This window comes from Macrotis lagotis, chromosome X (assembly GCF_037893015.1).
Source record: "Macrotis lagotis isolate mMagLag1 chromosome X, bilby.v1.9.chrom.fasta, whole genome shotgun sequence".
Taxonomy (NCBI): Eukaryota; Metazoa; Chordata; class Mammalia; order Peramelemorphia; family Peramelidae; genus Macrotis; species Macrotis lagotis.
The window spans coordinates 605,707,403-605,735,275 of record NC_133666.1 but is presented as its reverse complement, the minus strand read 5'-3'; the positions used below and the strand labels follow the sequence as shown (position 1 = coordinate 605,735,275).

Sequence of the window (27,873 nt, the reverse complement as noted above, 5' to 3'; positions counted from 1 at the left end):
ACCAAAATTACAAGTTGAGGAAAGAGGCCCACAAAAAAGCAGTACTTATGAAATCACCACCACTTTTGGACATATTGAATCTCTTTTTCTTTTTCCTCAATTTCCCAATTATACCTCATCCAGAAAAAGTTAATAATATTGACTCTATCATTAAGTTTCTGTTATAACTTGAAGTAACTATTTTAATATTCCTGGGTTTCAGTTTGGTTTTCTTATTTGTTAAATGAGAAAATTTACTAAGGATGTAGTACATGATTTCTAAGATCCATTCCAATATTAATAACCTATGTTTTATTGCCTAACATTCCGTGTACTGAAGATGCATTGGTTCCAAAGCTAAATATATTTTCCACAGTTCTTGGAAAGATCTTTAATTCCTTCCTTTTTTTTTTTTTTTAGGGTTTTTTTGCAAGACAATGGGGTTAAGTGGCTTACCCAAGGCCACACAGCTAGGTAATTATTAAGTGTCTGAGGCCAGATTTGAACTCAGGTACTCCTGACTCCAGAGTCACTGCTCTATCCACTGAACCACCTAGTCTCCCCTAATTCCTCCCTTTTCAAAAACTCCATTATTTTGTAATTCTAGTAGAAAATACAGAAGATATACTTATGATAACTTATTTCTAAAATGTGGACATGTAGTATCAACCCATTTTAGTAAACCTAGCAAATAGAAACAGGCTTAATTTAAGGAACCGAAGTAGATACCAAAGATTTATTCTGATTACCTGAGTTAGAGGCACAAATAATTGAAATAAATTTATCTGGGAGATGAGCAACTAGTACTAGATAGTCCAGACCCAAGCCCGTCATCAAGAACAATTGAGTTCAAATCCAGTCCTTGACACTTGACTCTCTTTGCCTCAGTTTTCTCAAGCCACTTGGACAAGAAAAGTACCATCACACAAAGTCAGACATGAGTAAAACAGCAGAATAACAACAATAACAACAACTTGGAAGATAGGTCACATCTATCCAATGTTATTTTTTTCTGGATAATGGCTATGAAGAAAGATAATTTTTCTTCCCTGATTCTTGAGGTCCTTGGATAAAGATCTAATAGCCATTATTCTCCATGTTTACAGAGATGAAAGCTCATATTTGATGAGTGCATTAGAGTAATGTGATACTTTATGAACCTTATGATATGGGAGCCATCTGATTTTTAGAGCTGAAAGAAAACTCTGTAACCATAGAGTCCATCACCTCACTTTCAGAAAATCAAATGGCAGTCTGTAAATTTTAATGACTAGCCCAAGGTGGCTGTAGAGAATGACCTAAATCCTGCTTCTCTTTTCATCTATTTGATCTCTAATTCTAACCTTGTGAGGGAGGTAAGTCATTGTTCTCTCCCTGCCCCATTTTATTTTATTTTTTAAGTTCACACATTTTTAGTGAGTAGTATTTTAAAATGCTCTTTTTTATCATTATTTCATGTGCATGCCTTGATTACCAACAATTCAGAAGTCAAATTACAAATTCAAGGATGTAATGAATTACTTGGACATTTATACATTTATTAAAATGATCAATAGAGTATTTTATTGTTGCTTTCAGAATGAACTAGTTGTAACCCATTAACTGATATACAAGGGGAAAAAAGTGAAAAAATTAAACATTTTGTGACAGGTAATAGAACAGAACAAAATGAGCAAACCAATATGCCATTAACAGTTACCGTGCATTTAGTTTCACATATACATGCTAACCATCTCTATGTACACTGACAAGTTTATGTTAAAACTTTCTAAGAATACTCTCCCCTTTAGATATTTTTCAGTTTCTTTTGATTACAAAATTTTAAAGGTATTAAGCATTTTTTCAGAGAATATAAAGTAGTCAGTATACATACATTTCTAGTATAAATCAGACCACTATGTGCATTACAGTTGCATTTAGGCCTATATAGCCATTTTATTTTTCTTTAAAAAAACATGCATAGGCAGATTTTTATAGAATATGAATGCTTTGCACTGCACTTAATATGGAATCTTGTTCACTATATCTAAAAACCCATCACTAATAAATATTTAAATTCAGCAAACCACAACCAAGATTTGATTTACCAAAACACCCAAACCTAACAATAAGCAACAAAAATAGATGTAATTATTTTAGTTATTTTTTAAACTTAAAGGGAAAAAAGATATTCATTGCCAAATGAATAAAATAACTAACATTGAAAGAAGGGCATTCAAGCACACTAAAACCTGAGGTAAGCATAATTTGTAAAAAGTTAAACTGTTCTTTTTTTAGGCATTTTTAACAAATTTGCAACATTTTTTTTTCTTTTTCTGACTGCCTAATTCAGTTTATAGCCATTGTCTGACAAGAGTAGCAAAACATCATCAATAAATAGTTCTATTTTGTTAAAAAATGTTTGTCATCCATTTTTAGTGCTGCAACTGTAAACGTACAATAGAGTAAAAAATAAGACAAAGTTCTCATATCCAGCAACACAATAAGAGGTCTTTCAGTACCTATCTAGAACTTCCCAATGCAATAGGGGAAAACATGTTAGTTTCCTTCACTTTGCAATATACACCAGCCTTAGCATTCTTTTGCTTGTTTTCTATAAGCATTTTTTAAGACTTATCCTAAAGAGTACTGCCTCTACCCCACAATCCAACAAAATGTAGTTTACTGTCTCTTTTTTTTAGCTGTTACTGTAAAACTGAATTCAACACCCACCCCTGAGAGCAAGAACGCTAGTCAGAGGCAAGATTACTCAACTGCTGTTGTGCAGTCATCCTCAGCTCAAAAAAAAAATAATAATAAAAAACAGAAAGAGAACAAAAAAACAAGAAGAAAGGAAAGAAAAGTGAACAGGAGGAAGTGGTCACTCAGTATTGCTGCCATTGCTGTCCTTGCTGTCAGTGACGTTCGTCTCTGCAGAGACAGGCTGGTCCTTGGAGTTAAGGCCGCTATCTCTGCGAGGAGGCATCCTCTCCTTGATTTGGTCCAGGCTCTTGGCCTCTTCGAAGCAAGTGATCTTGTGTTGCGGGGAAAACCCTTTGATGGCACTCTGCAGGGTCTGTCTTCCTCCGGAGAGCACCCCTCTGGGAAGCATCCCCGTGGACGTCAAGCCCTTCAAAGTCAGCACACTCTCCTTCTCTTCTCTCAGAACCGAGAAGACCCTCGCCATCTTGCCTATGGCACGGATCTTGTCCCTGATCACCTCCTTGTGGGCCGTAGCCGCGGCTCCATCAAACTCACCCTCCTCAGACCTTAGCTCATCTTCAGAGCAGATGCTCAGCACGTTTACCAGCATCTCTGTCACTTTTTCTCCCACAAAGGGCAAGGACCAGGTAAAAGCGTCCATGAAATTGGGAAGCCAATAAGGATGGGGCGAGCAGTTGAACTGCTTGATGTTGACCATGTTGTTCTCGTACTTGAGCACGGCCGCTTTGTTGTTGTACACATCGAGGTAGTTTGGGGCCGAGAAGATGGTGATCAGGGAAGGGAAGTCTGATGTTAGGCTTTTCCTGTACATGCGGTAGCCGGCTTCTTGGGCTTCGTGGGCTCGCAGGATGGACAGCAAGTTATTGTGCTGTAGGAATTCACACACGGCGGAGTAACTGAAGAAATAGGAGCAGCCCCTGTCCGTGTTGTAGGTGAAGTGCTCCTCGGTCTTCTCATTTCCGAAGTCTTCCAGGGGGTCTGACCACAGGATATCACACATGGGGCCGTAGGCCGGGGGTTCCTTGAACCGATCTAATTTCCTGATGTCATCTAAGGTGTCGATCTCTGGAGATAAACCACCATGTACACACAAAAACTGCTGGTTCACCAGCGCAGCCAAGGGAAGGCAGTCAAAGGCGTCCATGCAAGCATCATAGACCCTTTCGGAATACTTTATTTTACACTCTTGTTTAAATGTGAAATACTCTGTTAAATGTCTACACTCATGATTTCCACGAAGTAAAAACAGTGTTTCAGGGTAAAGAATTTTCAAGGCCCATAAATACAGCACACATTCAATGCTGAAGTAGCCCCTGACCACGTAGTCCCCCAAGAAGAGGTAGCGTGTGTTGGTCGGAGAGCCTCCCACTTCAAAGAGCTTTATCAAATCAAAGAACTGTCCATCGATGTCCCCACAGACTGTGACTGGAGCAGCGATGTCCAGTAAAGTTTTTTCCTGTCTTAGAATGGAAGCACCCTCTGTGATTATTCTCAGAGTAACATTTTCTTCCAGTCGTCCCTCCTTCATGAGATGTTCCTTTAAGATATCCAACCGAGGTTTCTCATCCTCATCAAACACTTCCCCAACTGTGAGCCGGTGACTTGGAGGTAAGGGGACGCCTTCGATCACCCTGTCGGTCGTTGATAACCTGGGATGAATTATCCGGTTTTCCGACATTGCCAACAGCTGGCTGGAGAACTAGCCAAGCGCCGCTAGTCCGATTGCACGCGCACACACACAAGCGTAGGCACACACACACACACACACACACACACACACACACACACACACACAGACACATACACATACATACACACACACACACACAAACATACATACTACACCGCTTCTACCCCTGCCCCCATTTTAGAGAAGAAGAAATTGAGTAAGTACAGCAAACAGGGAATATGAGACAAAGAGAGACCTTTAGACCCCAAACTAAACTTTTTCAACTGTGTCACTTTACAATAATTACAGGATTAAGGAAGGACTTTTTACAAGCAAAAAAAAACGAATTAAAGGGGCAGCCAACAATTAACGAAATAGAAAAAAGATAAGAACTGGGTAATAAATAGATCATAATCAGTGTGAGCATAGAAAGTTGAAATCCATCTAATGTCTAGAGTGAATGAAATGCATATTCTATTGATCTTATTCTAAGGATAATAGAAATCAGAGATATTATGCTATTTCTGGGTGAATCTACACTTATACTTCACGTAGAGAATTCTTTGTAAATTCTGACAATACCTCCCTGAGAATATAATTGCCCAAGAGCCATTAAGGGCTCAAGCCCCATGAGTAATTCCTTTCTAATGTATCATAAAGAAAGGTTAAGAAATTTCCTTTGCTGAAAGGAGATGGCAATAAATTGGAGGATGTCATCATGAAAAAACCAGGGGGACAGGAACAGAGACCAATGAGACCTAGGGAATGAAATATGAGGTGGGCTTTTCTTAGAGGTATTTTAATTGAGAGTACTAAATGTGAAGAAACTTCAAAGGAATGCTATTAATGCATTAACTGAAAAATTCTTCCACTTCAAAAGCTACATTATTCTGTAATTCTAATGAAAAAACTCATGACAACTGTTTTCTAAAATGGAGGCATATAGAATGAATTATAATACATTTTAGTTTTCTTATACTAAACCCACCAGATGGAAACATAGGCTCAATTTAAAGAACAGAAGTAGACACCAAAGATTCATTCTGATTACCTGAATTAGAGGCAGGAACAATTGAAATAAATTAACTTGGAAGATGAACAACTAGAAAATATAGTGGATAGATGGGAAGGAAAGGCACATGGATAGGGTCAAGAGCTATTCAAGAATCCTGTCTTCCTTTTTTTTTATTAATTCAATTGACTTGAAACAAAATGAGAATCCTTGACTTATATTCCTCTATATTGCTCCTAGAGAGTTTAATGTGAAACTGAATCAATGACAAGACACAGAACTAGAACCAACTGCCCCAGGCATCCAGTTGAGAGCTGATTCCAAGTTGCCACACTAGAATGAAAACTGGGCTATCTTCTAATATGAAACTGTAAGTGCACTGATTATATATAGAGTATCCAAATCAAGAGTGGTGATTTTCCCAATATTCTCTACCAGGTCACAAAATATTTGAAATACTGTGTTCAATTCAGATTTTCAGGAACAAATAATAATGAGTAGCCAGAGGAGAGAGAAAAGATTGGTAAAGAACAAGGCAATTGTGTCTTGAGGACCAGTTCAAGGAACTGAGTATGTTTAGTTTAGAAAAGAGAAGATTTATTATTTGTTAAGGAGAAGTGGTATGATAAATCATTGAGTATTTCTCTTTTTTTAAAAAAATTTACTTATTTAAGACAATGGAGTTAAGTGATTTGCCCTAAGTCACACAGCTAGGCAGTTATTAAGTGTTTGAATCTGGATTTGAAATTAGGTCCTCCACACTCCAGGGCCAGTAGGCTATCCTGTGCCACCCAGCTGCCCCATCTTTGAGTATTTCTGTGACTATATATAATTGACCTAAGAAGATTAAATAATCACCCACTGTAGGAAATTGGATATAGATTTAGGATTGACAAAAGGTATACTTTCTAATTAAAACAGTCCCAATATAGAGGTAATTGTATTGCGCATTTGTAGAAACATCTATAGATATTGGATATTAATAGAAATCTTCAGAAAAAAAAGAGCTGACGGTCACCCAATAAGCATGTTGTGATGTTGTGTGTGTGGTGTGTGTGGGGGGGGGTGGCGTTTATTCTCTAGGAATTAGTTGGACTACATGAGTGGTGTCACACTGAGATTAAAAACTGGATGTTAAATCTTAGAAAAGTATCTCAAGCAAATATTAAATAAGAAAAGTAGATGTTTATATTCTCTATGTTCCATTATATTTTCATTTTTTAAAATTTTCTTTAATTATATTTTAAGGTAGTTGAGTGTTTATTATTTCTGGTCTAGTCAACTGTGGAGATATTTTCTGAATCTGAGACTGATTTTTCATGCCTAAAACAGATACAGTTTGAAAGAAAAAAACAAAAACTAAGGGCAGCTAGGTGGTACAGTAGATAGAGCACCGCCCTTGGAGTCAGGAGTACCTGAGTTCAAATCTGGCCTCAGATACTTAATAATTACGTAGCCATGTGGCCTTGGCAAAGCCACTTAACCCCATTGCCTTGCAAAACCTAAAAAATTTTCATTAAAAACAAGACTGTATTAGTAAATATTTAATAATTAGACTTTCTGAATTAAAACTTTGTAGAAATAGATGCACATTTTTATGCTTTATCTCCATTACAATACTTTCTCAAGTTATATACAATCAAAAAAACCCCAATGAATCAAGTTTTGAATTGTAGGAATTACTGATTTCTGAGATCCACACTGAAAATTAAACAAATAACTCTTGAAAGGCTAGTTCCAGAAAATCCCTGATTTTAAAGAGGTGAGAAAGCAAGTGATAGGTGGGCTCTGAGGCTATTATTTAGTTTTATTTGGGTTATTATTTAGTTGGGGGATCAAAGAAGGCATCTAATTGGGATCAAAAGGATGAATAAATTTCAAGAAGTTATTGTAAAGATCAAATATATTTCTTATGGGGAAAATCACCTCAAAACTGTAAATCACTAAATATAAGCTATTATTTTTCTTACTATTTTATTGACTTTTAATTTATTGCCCTGACACATTCAAAATTGGCAAAATGGATACTGATCAATGGAGAATTAATGTAAATCTTTCTCTTATTCTATTATGATTAACTTAAGTCCTTGAGGTAGCTAGGTGGTACAGTGGATGGAGCATCAGTCAGTCCTGGAGATAGGAGGACCAGATAGCAGGACCAGAATTCAAATCAGCCTCTGACACTGCTTGGCTATGTGATCTTGGGAAATTCACTTAATACCATTGCTTTTAATTTTTTATAATTTATTTTTTTAATTGTTTTTTTTAATATTGCAATCCCACCCCCATTTTGCTTCCCTCCCCCCACAGAAGGCAGTCTGATAGTCTTTACATTGTTTCCATGGTATACATTGATCAAAATTGAATGTGTTGAGAGAGAAATCATATTCTTAAGGAAAAAAATAAAAATATAAGTGATAGCAAAATTACATAATAAGATACCTTTTTATAAAAACTTAAAGGCAATAGACTTTGGTCTTTGTTTAAACTCCACAATTATTTCTTTGGATACAGATGGTATTTTGCATGGCAGATAACCCTAAAATTATCCCTGATTGTTGCACTGATGTAATGAGCAAGTTCATTAAGGTTCCTGTTAGGGTGTACAATATTATTCGGGTCCTGTTCATCTTCCTCAGCATCAGTTCATGCAAATACTTCCAGGCTTCTCTGAATTCCCATCCCTCCTGGTTTCTAATAGAACATTAATGTTCCATAACACAAATATAACAAAATTTGTTCAGCCATTGCCCAACTGATGGACATTCACTCAATTTCCAATTCTTTGGCACCACAAATAGGCGGCAAAACACACCACATATTCAAAAATATTCATAGCAGCAAAAAAATCACTTGTACAAAAATATTCATAGCAGCACACAAACAGGGTTGATGTGAATATTTTTGTACAAGTGATGTTTGTATCCTTTTGCATGAACTCTTCATGGTACAGACCAGTAATGGTATTGTTGGATCAAAGGGTATGCACATTTTTATTACCCTTTGGGCGTAATTCCAAATTGCTCTCCAGAAAGGTTGGATGACTTCCCAGCTCTAGCAACAATGCATTAGTGTCCCAGATTTCCCACATCCCTTCCAACATTGATTGTCTTTTCTGGTCATATTGGCCAGTCTGAGAGTTGTGAGGTGGTAGCTCAAAGATGCTTTAATTTGCATTTCTCTAATTAGTAATGTTTTAGAGCAATTTTTCATATGACTATGCATCACTTTGATTCCCTCATCTGTAAATCATCTCCACATATCTTTTGACCATTTGTCAACTGGAGAATGGCTTGTATTTTTTTATAAATTTTACTCAGTTCTTTATATATTTTAGAAATGAGTCCTTTGTAAGAAATGCTACTTGTAAAAATTGTTTCCAATTTACTACATTTCTTTTGATCTTGATAACAGTGGTTTTGTCTGTGCAAAAGCTTTTTAATTTAATGTAATCAAAATTATCTAGTTTGTTTTTAATGATGTTCTCCATCTCTTCCTTGATCATAAATTGTTTCCCTTTTCATAGATCTGACAGGTAAACTATTCCTTGATGTCCTAGTTTGCTTATAATATTGTCTTTTATGACTATATCCTGTACTCATTTTCATCTTTTCTTGTCATAGGCTGTGAAATATTGGTCTGATCCAAGTTTCTGCCATACTAATTTCAAATTTACCAAACAGTTTTTATCTAAGAGAGAGTTTTTATCCCAGAAGCTGGATTCTTTGGGTTTATCAAACATCAGATTATTATAATCATTTCCTGCTATCTCTTTTGCACCTAGTCTATTCCACTGATCCACCACTCTGTTTTTTAGCCAATTCCAGGCCGTTTTGATGACTGATGCTTTAAAATATAATTTTAGATCTGGCAGGGCTAAGCCCCCTCCTTTTGAACTTTTTGTCATTAAATCCCTTGAAATTCTTGACTTTTTATTTCTCTATATCAATTTACTTAGTATTTTTTCTAACTCATTAAAGTAATTTTTTGGAATTTTGATTGGCAGGGCACTAAATAAGTAGTTTAACTTAGGTTGAATTTTCATTTTTATTATATTTGCTTGGCCTATCCATGAGCAGTTATTTAAATATGATTTTATTTGTGTGAGAAGTGTTTTGTAGTTGTTTTCATAGAGTTTCTCTGAGTCTGCCTTAGCAGGTAGACTCCCAGGTATTTTATATTGTCTGAAGTTACTTTGAATGGGATTTCTCTTTGTGTGGGAGAAAGTTCAATAAAGTACACCTGTATACTCTGAAGGGGCCTTATATAGGTATCCTTTGACAAATTAGGCAGCTTTCCATCATTTGTCTAACCAGTGTGTATAGCCCAGGAGTCACAAACTTAGATAAAATGGCATCACACAGGTTTTGGACATCCCTATAACTCCTTTGGTGCAGATATTGGAGGACTTGTCTCATGCTTGCCTTGGTTAGTACCTCTCTGCCATCGGGTAGAAACAAATGCCCATAGACCATTTAACAGCTCCAAGGGCTAGAGCTTTTTCTACTACTTCCTCTTTGGAAAAAAAAATGGGAGAGGGTAAGCTCAGGGAAAGTGCTTGGATACCTGGGTTTTAAGGTAGAGACTAACAGACTGACTTCTGTGTGTGTGTGTGGGGTGGGGAGCAAGATTAGGGGGAAAAATTGTAAAACTCAAAATCTATTTAAAAAACACATACCTGGGTTTTCATTCCTCCCCACAGTTTTTTGTGCCTCTGTATCAGCCAGTTGGTTGCCTTGAGCTTCAAAGGAGTTGCCACTGTGGTGCCCCCTGACATGTATCACAGCTACATTCTGGAGTTTTAATATACCTTCTAATACCTCCCAGATTAGTGTGCAATACACTAGTTCTTTCCCTTTTGCTATTCACCAATACTCTTTCTTCCCATATTTTTCCAAACACATGAACCTCTCCCAGGCATAATTAGCGTCAGTATAAATGTTCCCATCTTTTTCTTCTAGTAATCCTAGAGCTTGATTAAGTAAGTGCATATAACTCGCAAGTCTGTGCTGACCAAATGGTTGGTAGTTTAGCAGACCTTGCAATAGAGGTCATGTCCTCATCAATGATTGCAAATGCATTTTCTTTCTTCCCATCAATTACTCTAGAAGACCCATCAATAACCCAATTTAGCCCTCCTGGCAATGGAGACTCTTATAAGTCCATCCTGACCTTGGTTTGATATTCTTCGAATTCCAGGCAACAATATTCCTTTACTTGAATTAGAACTTAAGGTTGAAGTCAAAAAGGATGCTGGGTTCAGATTATGATCTTGAGATATTATCAAATCATCCTTCTCTAATAATATAGCCTCGTATTTCAGAATCCTGGAATCAGTTAACCACCTGCTTGCGTTCTGATGTAGTGCGGTCCTAACCTGGTGGGGGACACTAACAATAAGACTCCCTCCAAATGCAAGCCTCCTACTTTCTTCCACTAGGATTGCAATGATTTCAATGGCCTGCATGCCGCCCCCTAGCTACAGGATCTAATATCTTAGATAGGAAAGCAACAGACCTCCTTTGACCTCCAAGGCAATTCCACCCTCAGCCACATTCACAAAGAGGTGAAAAGATTTTTCTAATGTAGGGAGAGCTAAAAAGGGAGATGAGATAAGCCTCTGTTTTAACATTTCAAAATGTTGTTTACTCTCAGGGTCCCAATCAACAAAGTCAGGACTTTGTTCCAATAGGTGTTGATATAAAGGCTTAGTTATAGAAGCATAGGAGGGGATCCAAATTCTACAGTATCCAACTAAACCCCCAAATTTCCTCAGCTCCTTTTTGGTCTTTGGTAATGGTGTGTGTATGATACCCTCGACCCTAGCTGGGTCCAATTTCTTACTTCCTTCTCTTTTGAGAACCGGAACCTTGATTCCCCTAGGAAATTCAATAATTTAATGGTGCTTTTACTTGTGTTTTCCCTCTTATCCCCAGCAACCAATAAATCATCCGCATACTGTAGTACCTTAGTCCTGGTAATTGGAACAAAATTTTCTAAAAAATTTTCCAGGAACTGGCCAAACAAGTTAGGGGACTATGTGTAGCCCTGCAGGAGCACACACCACCAGAGCTGCTTTTTTCTACCAGTGTCTGGATCTTCTCATTCAAAGGCAAAAATCCTCCTGTTGTTCTCCCCTAAGGGACAGCTTCAGAATGCATCCTTTAAATCCAATATATTAACCCTTTACTGGAGCTAGGAATCTTTCCCAGGATGGCATATGGATATATCTGGCACCACGGGATGTGAGGGTAAAACAATCTTATTAATTTTTCTTAAATCTTGGACTATCTGAATTGGCCATATTTCTTCCTGATTGATAAAATTGGGGTATTATAAGGCAAAATAGAAGGTTCAATCAATTTATTCTTCTGAAGCCTTTGTATAATTGGCTTAAATCCCAGCCTCCCTTCCCAAGAAATGGGATATTGTTTGACCTTTACCACCTCCTCTGGATCTTGGAGGGTAATTTTTATGCAAGGGATATCAATTCTGCCTGGATTGTCAGGTCCTGTCCAAACTTCAGCAAAGATTTTTATTTGTTCCCCATCTTAGAGCTTTGCCATCTTGCTGAGGCATGTATTCATTCCTCTTGGTATCAGGGCTATTCCCATTTAAGTGATCAAATCCCTCCCCAGTAAATTCATGCCAGCTTCAAGAATGAGAAGTAATTTACAACAAGCCTCCTGGGCTCCCATCTTAATTTTGAATTCTTTGATTATGGGGACCAAAAAGTTTTCCCCTTTTAGCCCTGAAATAATCAATGTCTATTTGGATAATTTTTCTCCAGAGGGGAACTGTATTACTGAGGTCTGGTCAGCCCCTGTATCTATGAGAAAGCATTGTTCTTCCCCTCTTGGGCCCCACCCTCAAGTTCCAGGTGGGTGTCAGAGAACCCCAACTTCCCTAATCCTCATCTATCTCTTTAAGGGAATATACTATGTGTCCTTCTGCTTGGCATTCCCAACACCTGATTAGAGTCCTGTTTCCTGAATTTCTGTTTGTATAAGATTTCCTTCCAGTGGGGCCTTTGCCAGCAGAGCCTCTGCCACTGGTCAGCACCCCTCTTCCTTCTGATGTTTTCCCTTTCTTTCTGCATTATTTACATTTTTCACAGTTTGTACAAAAATCATAACTTTATGCTTCTGTTTCTCCTCATCCCTCCGCAAATATAAAGGCGAGTTGCTTCTTCGAGGAGAAATGGCAAGAGACTTATTGTTCCATGCTTCTATTTTCTGTAGTTTCCTACTAATGTCTGGCCAGGCATTTGTAAAAAAATGCAATCTCAGAATCATTTCAGTCTCTGGATCATCGAGTCAAAACCAGAATACTTCCTCATGCTTTCTTTTAGTTTGTTTAAATATTCTGGAGGAGACTCATCCTTTCCCTGTGTTACTGGAAAAAGCCTTTTTTTAAATTTTGTGCCTTGGGCCCTGCATTCCTAATTCCTGTGACAATTAATTCCTTTAGATCTTTTAAATGTCCTCTATGAGCTGGGTTATGATGGTCCCAGGGGGGATCAACTAAAGAGAACTTTTGGTCTGCAGGAAGTATCCTCACTGCTGGGGGCTGACTGTGATCTCCTTCTTTTACAGCTGCTCCCCTTATCATTTCTCTTTCTTCTTGTGTAAACAATGTATTCAAGATAGACATTAGCTCACCCCAGGAATATAAACCTGGACCCAAAAACTGATCAAATTGCTCTGCTAACCTGATAGGGTCTTGCATTAAGGGTTTAATTTTCTTTTAAAGCTTCTAACTTCAGAGGTGTGGAATGGGGCATTTGCATAACCTATGATTCCCTGCCCTGTTGGAAACTTCTTAAGGGGGTACAGTTTGGTTTCTGGTACTTTGGGTTCTGGCAAACCTAAAGGAAGATTTTCAAGGTCCTGTTATAATTGGCTGAGCTCCCTCTGAAGGATGCTATGAGTGAGGCCCAGTCATTCTAGGGGTCAGTGAGGCAGAAATAGAATTGGGTGAGGTGTTAAAGTAAGGGGGAGGAAGCAAAAAGAGAAGATCCCATTGTTCTTCTTTTCCTTAGTCTTATTCTTCTGATTCAAGAATATCACCCCGCCCCCCAAGCCATAAACTGGCAGATAGTACTTCTTCAGAGTTAACAAGTTCTTTTCCATTGACAAATAAGTTCAATTTTTGACACATCTACTCTTTAAAAATGCCATAAAGAGGTCAAATAACTCCTTCTCCTATATATACTTATTTCCCCATACAACAATAATTAATCATTCTTCTTATTTTTCCCTTTTTTCTTTTCATAACTTATTCCAATCATTTAATCTTTTCCCTAACTGGTACTTCAATTTTTTATTTACCTTATCTACTGTGGGGGAAGGTTTGAACTGAATCATACCCATTTTAAATATTGAAAGAGACCTCTCAGGATCAAGTACCTTTAGATCCAAGTCTCTTATGCCCAAACCAGAAGGGGTCATCTCCAACCTTCAGTCACCCAAAGAAACTGTCCAGGAATCTAGTGCCTTCAGATTCCAAGGTCTAGGCTTACCTTTTTTTTTTTTAATTTGGGCTTTCATGCACAGAAATTCAGAAATTGCTGACTGCTCTTCATGCTCACTGACCGGTCATGTTCTTGCCAGGGATTTGCTCTTCTCTTCCTTAGTCTCTCAGCTTCTGGTCACTTGCACAGAGTAGAAAGCAAGGTTCCCAGAAAATGGTAAACTTCCAAATTTGGGCAGGGCAACTTTTTGCCAAATGCTGAAGTACCCAATGGGCATACAATCCCAAAGGAGCCCCCGAACTGTGTGGGACGAATACCACTTAAATAAATTTTGGAGATCTATCAAGGTATGAAGAGAAAGTTTTATTCGATTCTAGAGGTATGGGCCCCAATCAATTACAGTGGCTGAGGTCAAAGGAAAAAGACCCAAGGGTCACATTTATCCTGACACAATCCCCCCCACCCCCACTGACCCATTACAGTCGAAATGTATAAGCTAATTTAAATAACCCAAACTGAGGCATATATCTCCTTCCAGAAGACTCAGTAGATAAGGAGCAAAAGTCCATTTGCCCTTCACATTCCTGTCTTAATAATATTCACAGGTATCTCACAAATTGTTTCTCAGGGGAAGAGAAGCAGAAGAGACACAGTTCTAATCTATAATATTGTATCTGCAAAGAATGAAAGTTTTGTTTCTTCCTTCCCAATTCTAATTTCTTCAAATTCTTTTTCTTCTTTTGTTGTTGAAAGTAACATTTCTAACACAATATTGAATAGTAGTGGTGATAACAGACATCCTTGTTTCACCCCTGACCTTATTGGGAATGCCTCTGACTTATAATCATTGTATGTTTGTTGATGATTTCAGATATATATATATATACATATATATATATATATATTGCTTATTATTCTGAGGAACAATCCATTTATTTCTACATTCTTTAGTGTTTTTAGTAGGAATGAGTGCTGTATTTTGTCAGACATTTTCAGTATCTATTGATATAATCATATGTTTTCTGATAAGTTTGTTATTGATATAGGTAATTGAACTAACAATTTTCCTAATATTGAACCAACCCCACATTCTGGGAATAATTTATGCTTGATCATAGTGTATTATCCTAGAAATGACTTGCTGTAATCGATTTTCTAAGATTTTATTCAAGATTTTTACATCTATATTCACTAGGGAGATATCTATATTTATCGTTATCTGTTTTGACTCTTCCTGGATTAAGTATCAGAACTTTATTGGTGTCATAGAAAGAGTCAAGTAGAGTTCTGTTTTCACCTATTTTGCCAAAGAATTTATATAGAATTGGAACCAATTGTTCCTTAAATGTTTGATAGAATTCACTTGTGAATTCATCTGGCCCCTGGAAATTTTATTTTAGAGAGTTCAAAATGACTTGTTGAATTTCTTTTTCTGAGATAGGGTTATTTAGGTATTTTAATTTCCTCTTCATTTTACTTGGGATACTTATATTTTTGTAAATATTCATTCAATTCACTTAGATTTATCAAATTATTTAGCATGCAGTTGGGCAAAATAATTCTGAATTGTTACTTTAATTTCCTCCTCATTGGTGATGAGTACACATTTGTCATTTATGTTACTGGTAATTTGGTTTTCTACTTTCTTTTTTTAAATCAAATTAGCCAGAAGTTTATCAATTTTATTGGTGTTTTCATGAAACAAACCCTTGGTTTTATTTATTAGTTCAATAGTTCCCTTGCTTTTGATTTTTTATTAATTTCTCCTTTAATATTTAGAATTTCTAATTTGGCATTTAATTGGTGGCATTTAATTTGTTCTTTCTCTAATTTTTTTTAGTTGCATGCTTAGTTCATTGATTTCCTTTATCTCCTATTTATTCATGTAAGCATTTAAAGATAGAATATATCCTCTATTAACTGCCTTGGTTGTATCCCATAATTTTGGTATCTTATTTGGTTATTGTCAATATTTAGGATGAAATCACTGATTCTTTCTATAATTTGTTGTTTGATCCACTCATTCTTAATTAGGTCTCTCTCTCTCTCTCTCCCTCTCTCTTTCTCTCTCTCTCTGACCCATTATTGCATGTGATTTGTATTGCATTTTGATCTGAGAAGAATGTATTCACTATTTCTGCCTTTTTGCAATTGATTTTTGGCTTTTATGCCCTAGTACATGATCAATTTTGTGTTAGTGGTAAGTACTGCAGAAAAAAAAATGTTTATTCCTTTCTGTCCCCTTTCAGCTTTCTCCAAAGGTCTAGCATGTCTAGGTTTTCTAACATTCTATTTACCTCCTTAACTTCCTTTTTGTTTATGTTATTGTTAGATTTATCTAAATTTGGGAGCAGGAGGTTGAGGTTTCCCATAAGTAGAGTTTTGCTATCTATGTCTTACTGCAACTCATTCAAATTATCCTCTAAGAATTTTGATGCACCACTTGGTGCATACATATTTATATTGAAATTGCTTCAATTTCTATGATACCTTTTAGGAGGATATAGTTTCCTTCCTTATCTCTTTTAATGAGATATATTTTTGCAGCTGCTTTGAGATAAGGATTGCTACCACTTCTTTTTTTCACTTCAGCTGAAACAAAATATATTTTTCTCCAACCTTCTACCGTTACTCTGTATGTATCTCTCTGCTTCAAATGAGTTTCTAGTAAGCAGCAAATTGTATGATTTTGGTTTTTCATCCACTCTACTTACATTTGTTGGGAGGGATCATCCCATTCAGTTCAAAGCTATAATTACTAAGTATTTATTTCCCTCCATGCTAACTTCCCTCTGTTTATATTTTCCCCTTTATTCACTTTATCCATATTCCCCAATATTTTGTTTCTGAATATTACCACCATCATTGTGTTTTCCCCCCCTTTTCCAAACCCCTCTCATTGCTTTCCCCTTTTACTTTGCACCTTCTTCCTTCTGTAAGTTCCTTTTATCCTCCCCCCTCCCTGTTTCCCCTTTTAATACTTGAAAGGTAAGATAAGTTTCTCAACTTAACTGAGTGTGTATGTTAGGCCTAAGCTGATGAGAGTAAGATTCAGGCAATTCTCACCTCCTCCCTTCTTCCCCTCTGTTGCAACAGGTCCTTTGTATAGGTCCTTATGTAATATGATTTACCTCATTAAATCTCCTCCATTATCCTATATTTTTACTGCCCCCCCCTTTTTAAGGAGATATTTTTAAATTATTCTATCAGAGTCTTGTATAAGCCATGAGTGTCCCTTACTTCTGGCTAAGTATATTTTCTCTAATAGAATTACAATTCTTGAGAATTATAAGAACCTTTCTCCTAGGTGGGAACATAGTCAGTTTCATCATTTCGGATAGCATTTTTTTTTCCTTTACCCCATTTTTTTAAAACCTTTTCATGTTTGATGTTCACATTTTCTATTTAACTCTGTTCTTTTTATCAGGAAAAGTTGAAAGTCTTCTAATTTGTTAAATGTCCATCTTTGCCTCTGGAAGAGAAAGCTCAGTTTTTCTGGATAGTGAATGTTTCATAGCATTAAAAGCTCCCTTGCTCTTTGGAATATTGCAGGCCCTTTGATCCCTTAATGTTGATAGATTGCATAATCCTTACTGTTTCTCCTTGGTATCTAAATTGTTTCTTTTTGGCTGCTTGAAGGATTTTCTCTTTTATCTGATAGTTCTGGAATTTGGTCATATTGTTCCTTGATGTTTTCATTTTGGGATCCCTTTCAGGAGGGGATCGATTATTCTTTCAATTACTCTTTTGCCCTCTGGTTCCATGATATCAGGACAGTTTTCCATCACTAAATCTTTAGTGATTCATTTATGATACTGGTAATTTGGTTTTCTACTTTCTTTTTTAAATCAAATTAAACAAAGGTTTATCAATTTTATTTTTTTTTATAAAAGGCTTTTTTTTCCTCCTCAATGTTTTCAGGACACCAATTGATTCTTAAGTTGTCTCTTCTGGAACAATTCTTGAGATTAGTGGTTTTGTTAATGAAGTATTTTACATTTTCATCTTTTTTTCGATTTTTTTTGTTTTGTTTAACATATTCTTGTTGTCTCATGAAATCATTAGTTTCCACAGATTGCATCTTCTTTCTTAGAGAAGAATTTTCTTCATTTACCTTTTTCAGCACCTTTTCAGATTGGTCAATTCTATTTTTGAAGGATTTTTCCATTTGCCCAGTTGTAGTTTTGAGAGAATTATTTTCTTTATGTATTTGTCCAATTGTATTTTCCAAGGATTTGTTTTCTTGTTGGGAGATATTAATTTTCTCTTTCAAGGTGTTAATCTTTTCTTGAGTTTCTTTTCCCAGTTTCTCCAACTGATTTTTAAACTCCTTCCTGATTTCTTCTAGGAAGTCTTTCTGGGCTGGAGACCAATTCATATTCTCCTCAGAAATTCTAGATCTCTCTGGGTTAGGATCTTCTAATTCCAAGTAGTTTTCAATAAACCCTTCTACTGGTTTTTCTTCATTTTCCTAAGATCTTGTGTTGGGGGAGGTGCTGGTTTACAGATCTTTTGTGCTGAATATCCTAGTGGCTTTGCTCACTGGGTCAGTAACTCCAAGTGGGCCAGTAGAGGGTGTTTGAGGTTTGCTCTGGAGTGTCTGTGACCTTGACCTGGGTGGGGAGGGCCACAGCTGGGTACTGTTATCCTTGAACAATTTGGATTGCACCCTGGGGTGAGGCAGTTAATCTCCCTATTCATCTGAGAGAACTCTGCTGCCCATACCTGAAGCCAGGGGATGTGCTTAGGGGGCGACTGTTACTGTGTTTGTTCTGGGAAGAGGACTCCACTGAAAGTACGGGGTTCACAGCCCCAAACCTAGTGGATCCAGCTGCACTCTGTAACTCACTGTGCTGGAACTTGCCCTCCAGTCCCATTGGGTCTCCCCAGACCCCTGCTTCGACAGCCAAAGCTTCCACTGCTAAAGTTGGTTCTCTGGCTTCACCCCATCACCCGTGGACTGGCTTTCTGATTTTTGCTCCTGGCTCACCCACAGTCCTCTAAGACAGACGTTGTTGGTAGATTTTCTTTTCCTAGTTTCTTTTTCTGGGTTTGGTTGTTTGAATTTCTGTTAAGAGTTTGCTTTCATATTATTTCTGAGGGGAAACTAGGAGACCTTAACACAGTGACTGGCTTCTCTCTGCCATCTTGGTCAGAAGTCCAAGTTAACTCCATTGTTTTACAGAAACAAAACTAAATAGTTTAAGACCTCAGAATACCAGTGTAGTAAAGAGAAACACAGAACACTGGATACCAGCTAATTAGTTTACTATAATCATGCTCCTAATAATTTTTCATGTCACTTTTAGAACAATATTTCAAGTCTTAGTCATTTCATCTATAAAATGGGGATAGTAATAAATGCCATGACTATTTCAAAGAAATAAATTAAATCATACATGTTTAATTACCAACTGTCATTCACAGACAAGCATTAGATAAATCATATTCTGTTCTCTCAGTGTGAACATATACCACTGGGTAGGAATAAGTAGACCATGACACAGCTACTTTTTCTAGAAATTCAATGACCTTTTATCTCTTACTTCTCCAAATGGGGCACTGCCAACTCTTGTGAAGGGGGTAAGTGACTGTCTGTTTCTACCTAATTGTAACTTAGCTCTCTAAACTAAAACAAAATTCTGTCTCTATTCTTGGTATCACTGCATTTTACTTCATAGTATTTACAAAACCTTGGCATAGTGTCTTTGATTTTCTATGGAATTAGACTCATGAAGTGGGATACCTTGCCCATTTTTTTGTTCAGCATGGAATCAATCAGCAAAGAATACTCCATATAAACTAAATATATTGCATCATCAGTATTTAAAACCTATCAAATCTTTATAATCCTGCTATTATCCTGAATCTTAAAAGTCCCTCAAAGAGAAGAGAAGATGCTTTGGTTCACTTCTTATAAGTGTCTAAGATTGAGATTATTTTGTTCCCCACTGAGTGGTCAAAGGAAAACTTACCTAAAGCTTCACTAACCACATAATGATGTAAAAGTTCTGAAGGAACTTTGGACTTCTATTAATAGAATAGAGGTTGAACTCAGAATATAGGAGCATTTGGAATCTTCAGTTTAAATCAGGGTGGCACTGGCAGAGAAATCTGACCTCCTTAGGCAGCAGCAAATCCCTCATGGAAAGGGGTGAATGGGCTCAGTGGCTGCTTCCAGCAAGGATATATGTCTGTTTCCTCCATTGCTAGTTCAGATGTACATTGTTTTCTGGTCTTGATCTTGAATTCACCTTGTAGTCTTACTGTAACAATTGTATTTCTCCTCATTTTCTATTACACAGAAAAATCTTTTCCACATTTGAGCACCATTCACTCTTGTTGATCTAGCATTATCTTGCAAAGAAAAGGATAGATTAAGTTCTGTCTGGCTTACCTGATTTGCCTAACCCAAGAATGAACCTAGATTACTTCTATGTCAAACAGAATGGTTCTGAACAAATACTGATATTATCTCACACAACTAAGAAATGTCTCAATAGAGAGGGAGGAGACATTGAATTCGCATCAAAGAAATGTAATTCATCACCAACAGTAATAATATGTATTGGTTTTAGCTAATAATGATATAAATTGATTATATTTAAAATGAGTACAACTAAGGTTCGTTCTATTCTCTCTATGATCTCTCATTTAGTGATCTCATCAGTTTACTTTTGTTAAATTATCATCTCTAAGCAAATAAATCCTATATCTCTATCTAAAACTATAGGCTTAGCTACGTCAATATCTGAATCTATTCTGTTTATGCATCACTTTTATCTATTCATGTTCATATTTATATATAAATATAGACATATAAGTACATACACATGTCTATACATATGCATGAATAAATGTGCATATATGCTTTATATGTAGACATATCTACATGTAAAGACATATATAGAAATATCTGTATATACATATATAATGCATATATGTATGGGGGGATAATGATATAAATACATATAAAGATAAGTATAGATATATGTAGCTATAGATATAGGTGTAGGTATAGTATAGCTGTCTCCAGAGCCATAGTCCTACATCACTAATTCTCTTTTTCATGTTTTGAACTAGCGTTCCTGGATACATCTTAAATTTAATATATTCAAAACAGAACTCATCTTTACCTTTCTCTCCTAACTTATCTCCCAAATATGCATCCCAGTCTTCTCCCAAATTTCCCTCTTACTCTCAAGGAAGTTAAGTGAGAACTCTGATATCATCCACTCCTCATTTATTTCACATATGGAATCAGTTCCAAAATTTTGTCATTTTTATCTTTATAACTGTTCTTATATATCCTCATATTGTTATTCACCAAAGAAGTATCCTAGTTCACTTTAATCACTTCATACTTAAATGATTGCAATAGTCTTCTAATTGTTCTCCTTACCTCAATTCTTTATTCATATCAACATATTTTCCCCTCTAACAATACAAATAATTTTCTTAAAGTAGAAGTCTGGGCATCTAACTCTTCTCTTTTATAAAATCAAATGTTTCCTTATAGCCTTATGATAAAATGCATTATCCTCTGCTATTTAAAGCTCTTTATAACTTGGCCATTTCCTATTTATTCAATCATCTTGCATATTACTTCCCACCACACAGTTTATTATCCATTCATTATGGCCTTCTTGCTATTCCTCACACACATGGTTCCATCTCATTTCTCCTTTGTAGTTTCCCCCATACATAGAAAGGTTTCTTTTATTTCTACCTCTTAAAATAGCTAGTTTCTGACTATCTACCCAAATGTATACCTGCACATTTATCTATATCTATTTATCTAGCTATCCTTCTGTCTTATATTGCATGTTGTACACCCATGAGAATATGCTCCTTGAGGGCATGGACTATGTAGTGGCTTTTCTTTGTAACTTCCTCCTTAGCATGGTGTCTTTCTCATAGTGAAGACTTAATAAAAGCTTGTCAGATCACTGAATCAATGATTTTCTGGCTCCTCTATCTCCAAAGACCTTCCTCTAATGTTATTTGTACATATATCGTATACATATAAATGTGTAAGTACATAGGATCATTCCAAATATGATGGAAGCTTCTTGAAGGCAATGACTGTCTTGCTTCTTTGTATAACTAGTTGTTAACAAAGTGAATAACATTTAGTATGCAATTAATAAATGAATTTTCATTTATTGATTACAAAATGCATCCCTTTACAACAAATTTTGATGTAGCCAAGGCAGGTACTCCTGTTTGCATTTTAAATCAATCTTTATTAGATTTAAACTGGTTCATGATCCTGACCCTTCTCAGGGTCAGTGAGGCTGCTTGAGCATAGGCCTTCTGATCTTAAGTTTAGTTTTCATTTCACCACATCAAAGCATATTATTCCCTTATCATATACCCTGATAAAAGAGGATGATCAGAGCAAAAGAGCAATTATGACAGAAACACCAGTTAGACTGAAATCTTAATTTCAACTCAATGATTTTGCTGGTTAGATAATGGGCTATGGTTAACAGTATCTGAAATATTCAAATTATCACAATCCAGTCAACATATTCCAAAAATTTAAACTAATGCCAACAGCTCAGAGAGACTAAGAAGATTAGCTTTTCTTCTTAGTCTGACATTCAAAAAATCAAATTAGGAAAAAAATTAGACCTTCATAAATACCTGTGATGGTTGTTTTCCTAATGCCTTCATCTTTCTTACAAGGCTTTCGATCATGCATTTCAATTTCATTATTTTTTTCCCCTTTAATCCTACCTTAAGGATACTGGACAAAACTATAAAAGGAGTTAATATTTTTCACTCAATGTCAAATGGTAAATATCTTAGGTGCTTTATAATTAAAAAACTGGATTTTTGTGCTATCTCTACCACTCATTTAATGAATAACCTTAGGTAAGACACTTTGAAGCTTAGGGATGCACTTTCCTTCTCTGCCAAAAAATGAGGGTGAATTGACTGGATGATTGTATAGAATCATATGATTTTAAAGAAACTTGGAAGTAAAATGGTCCAAAATACCTAAATTTTTGGATGAGTTAAGTGAGATTTAGAAAGTTTAAGGGACTTGCTTAAGATTATAGGGAGAGAAAGTAATGTTGATTTTCAAATCCAGGTCATCTGACACCATAGTGCATGCTCTTTATTTCCCCTGAACATCACTGAACTGAGAGCAATGGAGGCTATCACATGATCCCAAGGAAAAGTTTAGTTTTTTATTTCCTCTAAGATTCCTTCAAATTCTAATGATATGCTTTCCAAAATTTCACTTTTAAAAATTCCTTCTAAATACAGCTTTCTTCTCAGAACCACTTCTAGATCTAACATTATATTTTTCTATATTGTAAAACTCTATATTCAATGTTGTAAAATTCTACATTATAAGATTCCAGATAGATCTAACTTTCTAAGTTCTAATATTCTATAATCTAAAAGTCATTCCAGCTTTAATATTTTATGACTATGATTTTACAAATAGTTTTTATCTTTTTTTAATGCCTTGGTTCAAGTATGACAGAAGGCTGGATTATAAAGGAGCTAACTTTAAAAATAACTGGTACTGGACCAAAATTAGAGAAACAGATCGACAGAATACATACCTGAAAATATTCACAAAATGTTATTGATGCGCTTGTTCTCTTCAGACCTCTTACATTGTTGCAAATAATTATCAGACCAATATTGTCAGTCAATCAACAAGTTTTTATTAAAGTCTGTGACTGACACCGTTTAAGTTCTGGGGTTACATGGAAAAATAAAAACATAGCTGCCACTTTCAGAGAGCTCACATTTTAAGAAGTGAGAATATTACACAAATAATTTATATATACACACACACACACACACAAACACACACACACACACACACACACACACACACACACACACACATATATACACTGATGTTGAGTGAAGTAAGCAGAACCAAGCAAACACTGAACAACTTAACTTTAGAATTGTGAGATGATCATTTAGGATAGATACAACTCATCTCAGAAAGTCGGTGATTGAGGAGAATTCCTGAGAGACATGTTAAGGAAAATGTCATCTACATCCAGAGGAAAAAACTATGGATTCTGAATGCAGAATATTGTTCACTTTTTCAAAACTTATTTTACGTTTTTCCTTTCTTTCACATGGCTCTCTTAGTTTTAATTACTCTTTCACAATATGTCTAATATGAAATTATGTTAAACATGGTTGTACCTGTACAAATTTTACCAGATTGTTCGCCATCATGAGGAGGTGGGAGGGAAGGGAAAGTGGCAATTAAAAGTTACTTTTGATTGGAGATACAAATGCAAAGTAAATAATTCTTAGATATTATCTTACATCTTTCAGGTTGGTTAATGTGACAGAAAAATAAAATGACAAATACTAGATGGGATGTAGATAAATTGGGACACTGATGAACTGTTAGTGGAGTTGTTAACTGGTCCCACTTTGGAACTGTGCCTAAAGAGTTATAAAACTGGGATCTAATACTACTGGGTCTGTATCACAAAAACATAATAAAAAGGGAAACTATTTGTACAAAAAATATTTTTTTGTGGTAGCCAAGAATTGGAAATTGGGAAATGAATGAATAAGTTGTGACATATGATTGTGATTCAATTCTACTGTGGTAAGAGAAATGACAAAAAAATTAATGTCAGAAAAACCTGGGAAGACTTATATGAACTGATGTAAATATTTTACATAGTAAATGCAATATTGTGAGCTTAATTGAGTTTGAAAGGTTTAGCTATTCTAATCAAGAAAATAAAACAAGACAATAAGAAACAATTCATGATGATGAATGATATCCACTTCTGGAGAAAGAAATAATGAATTCTGAGTCGATTTCCAGACATCATCCTACTGTTTAAAGATCTTAGAGGAAAGTTCATACTGATGATTAGTCCATCAAGAGACAGGTTTGAATTAGTCATATTGTCACAGTTTGACATTGCTGAATTATTGCGGTGCCAATCATGTCATTACCAGATATCAGACACTGGCATTGCTAGACAAAGGTCCCTTGATGATTTGGGAGGTAGAGAAAATAGTTCAAAGGCCAAAAGACTCTTGTACTCACCAGACAATCACCAATAGTCCTATTTCCTAACAGATCATACCATGGAGTAGAATGATACTGTTATAGGCAAATGAGAAAACTATCTTTGCACAACATTCTCTTCACCATAATAAAAAATTGTGCAAGTCATGTAATTAAAATATGTATACATACATATATATATATATATAAATGCATATGTATTTATGATGACATATTTGTCTTTGATTATGAAGAACAAACATCATCACTTTATTTTTTTGCAACATGACTAATATGAATATATGTCTATAAGATTTCACATACTTGGATAAGAATATTTGAAATGCTGAAAACTGATCTGGTTTTAAGAAGGGAGTCATGTTTTAATAGTTAGATTATAATTTAGTGAAAATAGGCAATAAAAACCAAAAAAAAAAAACTTCTTGATAGCTAAATTCTCTCTTCTGTCTCAGGACAGAGGAAACTACTTTGATGATATCTTTCCTCTGAGGTACAACATTATAGGTTTAGTTCATAGAAAGCAATTAATTTCACATGAAAGAAATGTACTATTTGATGAAATTTCTAGGCTTGAAAGAAAAAAAAAGATTATCATTTTGTCCTAGGTTATCCAAAATAATGGGAGACCCAAGGAATAACAGTCTCTCTCTCTCTCTCTCTCTCTCTCTCTCTCTCTCTCTCTATATATATATATATATATATATATATATATATATATATATGTATATATATATACATATATATATATTTATATTTATATATATATTTATATATATATATATATATTTATGCTGAACATTTGCTAACTAGAGGGAATATTAATGATAACATTATTAGACAAATTGTTTCACTCTTTCTACATGAACATATAGTCCTTAGTATATATTAGGTACTTAATGCTTGTTTTTTTGTTTTCTGAATAAGGACTAGAGGTAAAAATTACATAACTCATATGTCATGCTCCTAGTCCCAACCTCTGGAGGAGACTCAAAAGACTCTAATAGGCATGAAGTTTCCAATGAATCCTGAATGGAATGCCATCACAGGCTACTCTAGGATAATACTAATGGTACTTGATTGGTCAACTAACATATCACCTCAAGTAGAAACATATAAAAAAATCCTTGGATCATGGTGAGAGCACTAGATGGTCTATTGAAGGAACTAAGTTCAAATTCTACCTATTCTATGAACTACTTATTTGATCAAGCTCATTTCATCTCTATATTCTTGAGTAAAATAAAAGTGCTGGACTAATTTAAACTGTAAGGTTTCAGGATCAGTAAATAACCTCACATAGTAAAAATGAGGACCAGAATTACAGCCCTGACTTTGCTCCTTACTATGTGTCTCTTTTTAAGGAGGTAGAACTAGATGACCTCAACTTTACTTTCAAATAGGTTTTCCCATTGTTCAAAGGTCCTTCTGGTTCAAAGTATGAAAATTACTCATGGAAACATGAATATCGTATGTTGCCTTCTTTTCTAGTTGTCTTCCCACAAGCATTTGAATGCCAGCAGATCTGATGGAGAAAGAAAAAGAAGTGAGGATTCAAGATCACAAGAAAACTAGGAGCTCTTTGAGGTGATTCGAGGTGAGTGTCAGCACAGTCAGTCATATTCTCCCCAACAAAAGCCATACTCTATACCCCCAGAAGTGAAGCCATTGTGTTCATTTAGCATTTTTCCTTCTGCTTATATTCACTGGCTTCTTTGCATGAAACAAATCACTAGAGCTAATAGATAGATGAGTTCATTGTCTTTCTTCATGGTGCTAACATTCAGGGTAGAAGTCTTACAGTATTTGAAGTGCTATCATAGAGAAGAGGGATTAAAATTGTTTTGCTTAACTTCAGGTAATGAAAGGCAAAGTGAAATTCAATGCACTGGGAAGCAGTGAATTCTCTCTCACTAAAGATATTTACATGAAGTTTATATGAATACATATTGGCCACTTAGAACACAGGCACTTACTGAGGCAGTTCTTACCTTCGGCTTCTTAAATTAGCCTTTGCTCAACAAACATTTCTCCATGTTCAATCAATCAAGTAACATTTATTAAGCATGTGCTGTGTGTCAGACAATCCACTAGGTGCTGGGGATAAAAGGAAAAGAGAAGAGAAAAGAGAAAAGGAAAGGAGAAAAGAGAGGAGAGGAGGGGAGGGAAGAAGAGAGGAGAGACAAAAAAGTAGGGGAGGGGAGAGAAAAAGTGAAAAAATAAATAAAAATAATTGCATGTAGAATAAATATGATGTAAATATAAGGCAGTTAAATAATTGGTAATTTAGAGAGTTAGGGCATTAACTGTTAAGGGGAACAGGAATGATGTCTTTTAGATAAGGGTGCTCAATCTGTGATTGAAGGAAATCTATAAGATGGAGGTGAGGAATGTGGAATAGATTTTCTAAAGGTAAATGTTTGGGAGTTAAAATGCTGAGTGTGAGAATCAGAAAGAAGTAAATTAGAGTGTAGAGTGAATGGTGGTAGGTAATAAAGGAAAAAAGGTCCAAATGAAGTTTGAGATAATGAAGATGCTACATTTCTTTCCAATCTTTTATTCCATTTTCATTTATTTTCATTTTCATAAAGCAAACAATTAATCCTTAAATATTGGAACAGAGTACCTTCCCAATTGTAGACATTTCCCTGGATGTGTTTGCTGAATAGTTACTCATTACAACTCAGCAGTGTATTGGAATTATTTTTTTAGGAAATAATTTCTCTATGTTGTTTTTCTTCTCACATCTCAATAATACAAAGCCATGTGGCTCAGTTTATGTGCCCTGACTCATGTGAGGCTCCAGACCTTTTGCAGTAGGTTGAAGGCAGGCAGAGGCTCCAGTTTCAAAGGAAAGCATTGCCCAACAACAGTTCCAAGGGGAATTTCTCCTAGCATCCTCCTACATAGTACCTTGAACTGCCAGCACCATCTCTCTGCTGCTTTGAAAGCAATCTGCCTTGTGATATTAAAGATATTCTAATCAGCATACTAAT

The 27,873-nt window shown here is 35.7% G+C and overlaps 1 long non-coding RNA gene and 1 pseudogene across 1 annotated transcript; one reads left to right on the top strand and one right to left on the bottom strand.

Moving 5' to 3' along the window:
- Positions 1-1,494: 1,494 nt before the first annotated feature.
- Positions 1,495-4,400, bottom strand: LOC141503428 (protein phosphatase 3 catalytic subunit alpha pseudogene; annotated as a pseudogene).
- Positions 4,401-4,490: 90 nt separating this feature from the next.
- Positions 4,491-27,831, top strand: LOC141503429 (uncharacterized). The gene is made up of 4 exons (XR_012472841.1): positions 4,491-4,568; positions 5,604-5,733; positions 26,369-26,474; positions 27,640-27,831. It is a non-coding gene; the product is annotated as an uncharacterized LOC141503429 (long non-coding RNA).
- The last annotated feature ends 42 nt before the right edge of the window (positions 27,832-27,873 follow it).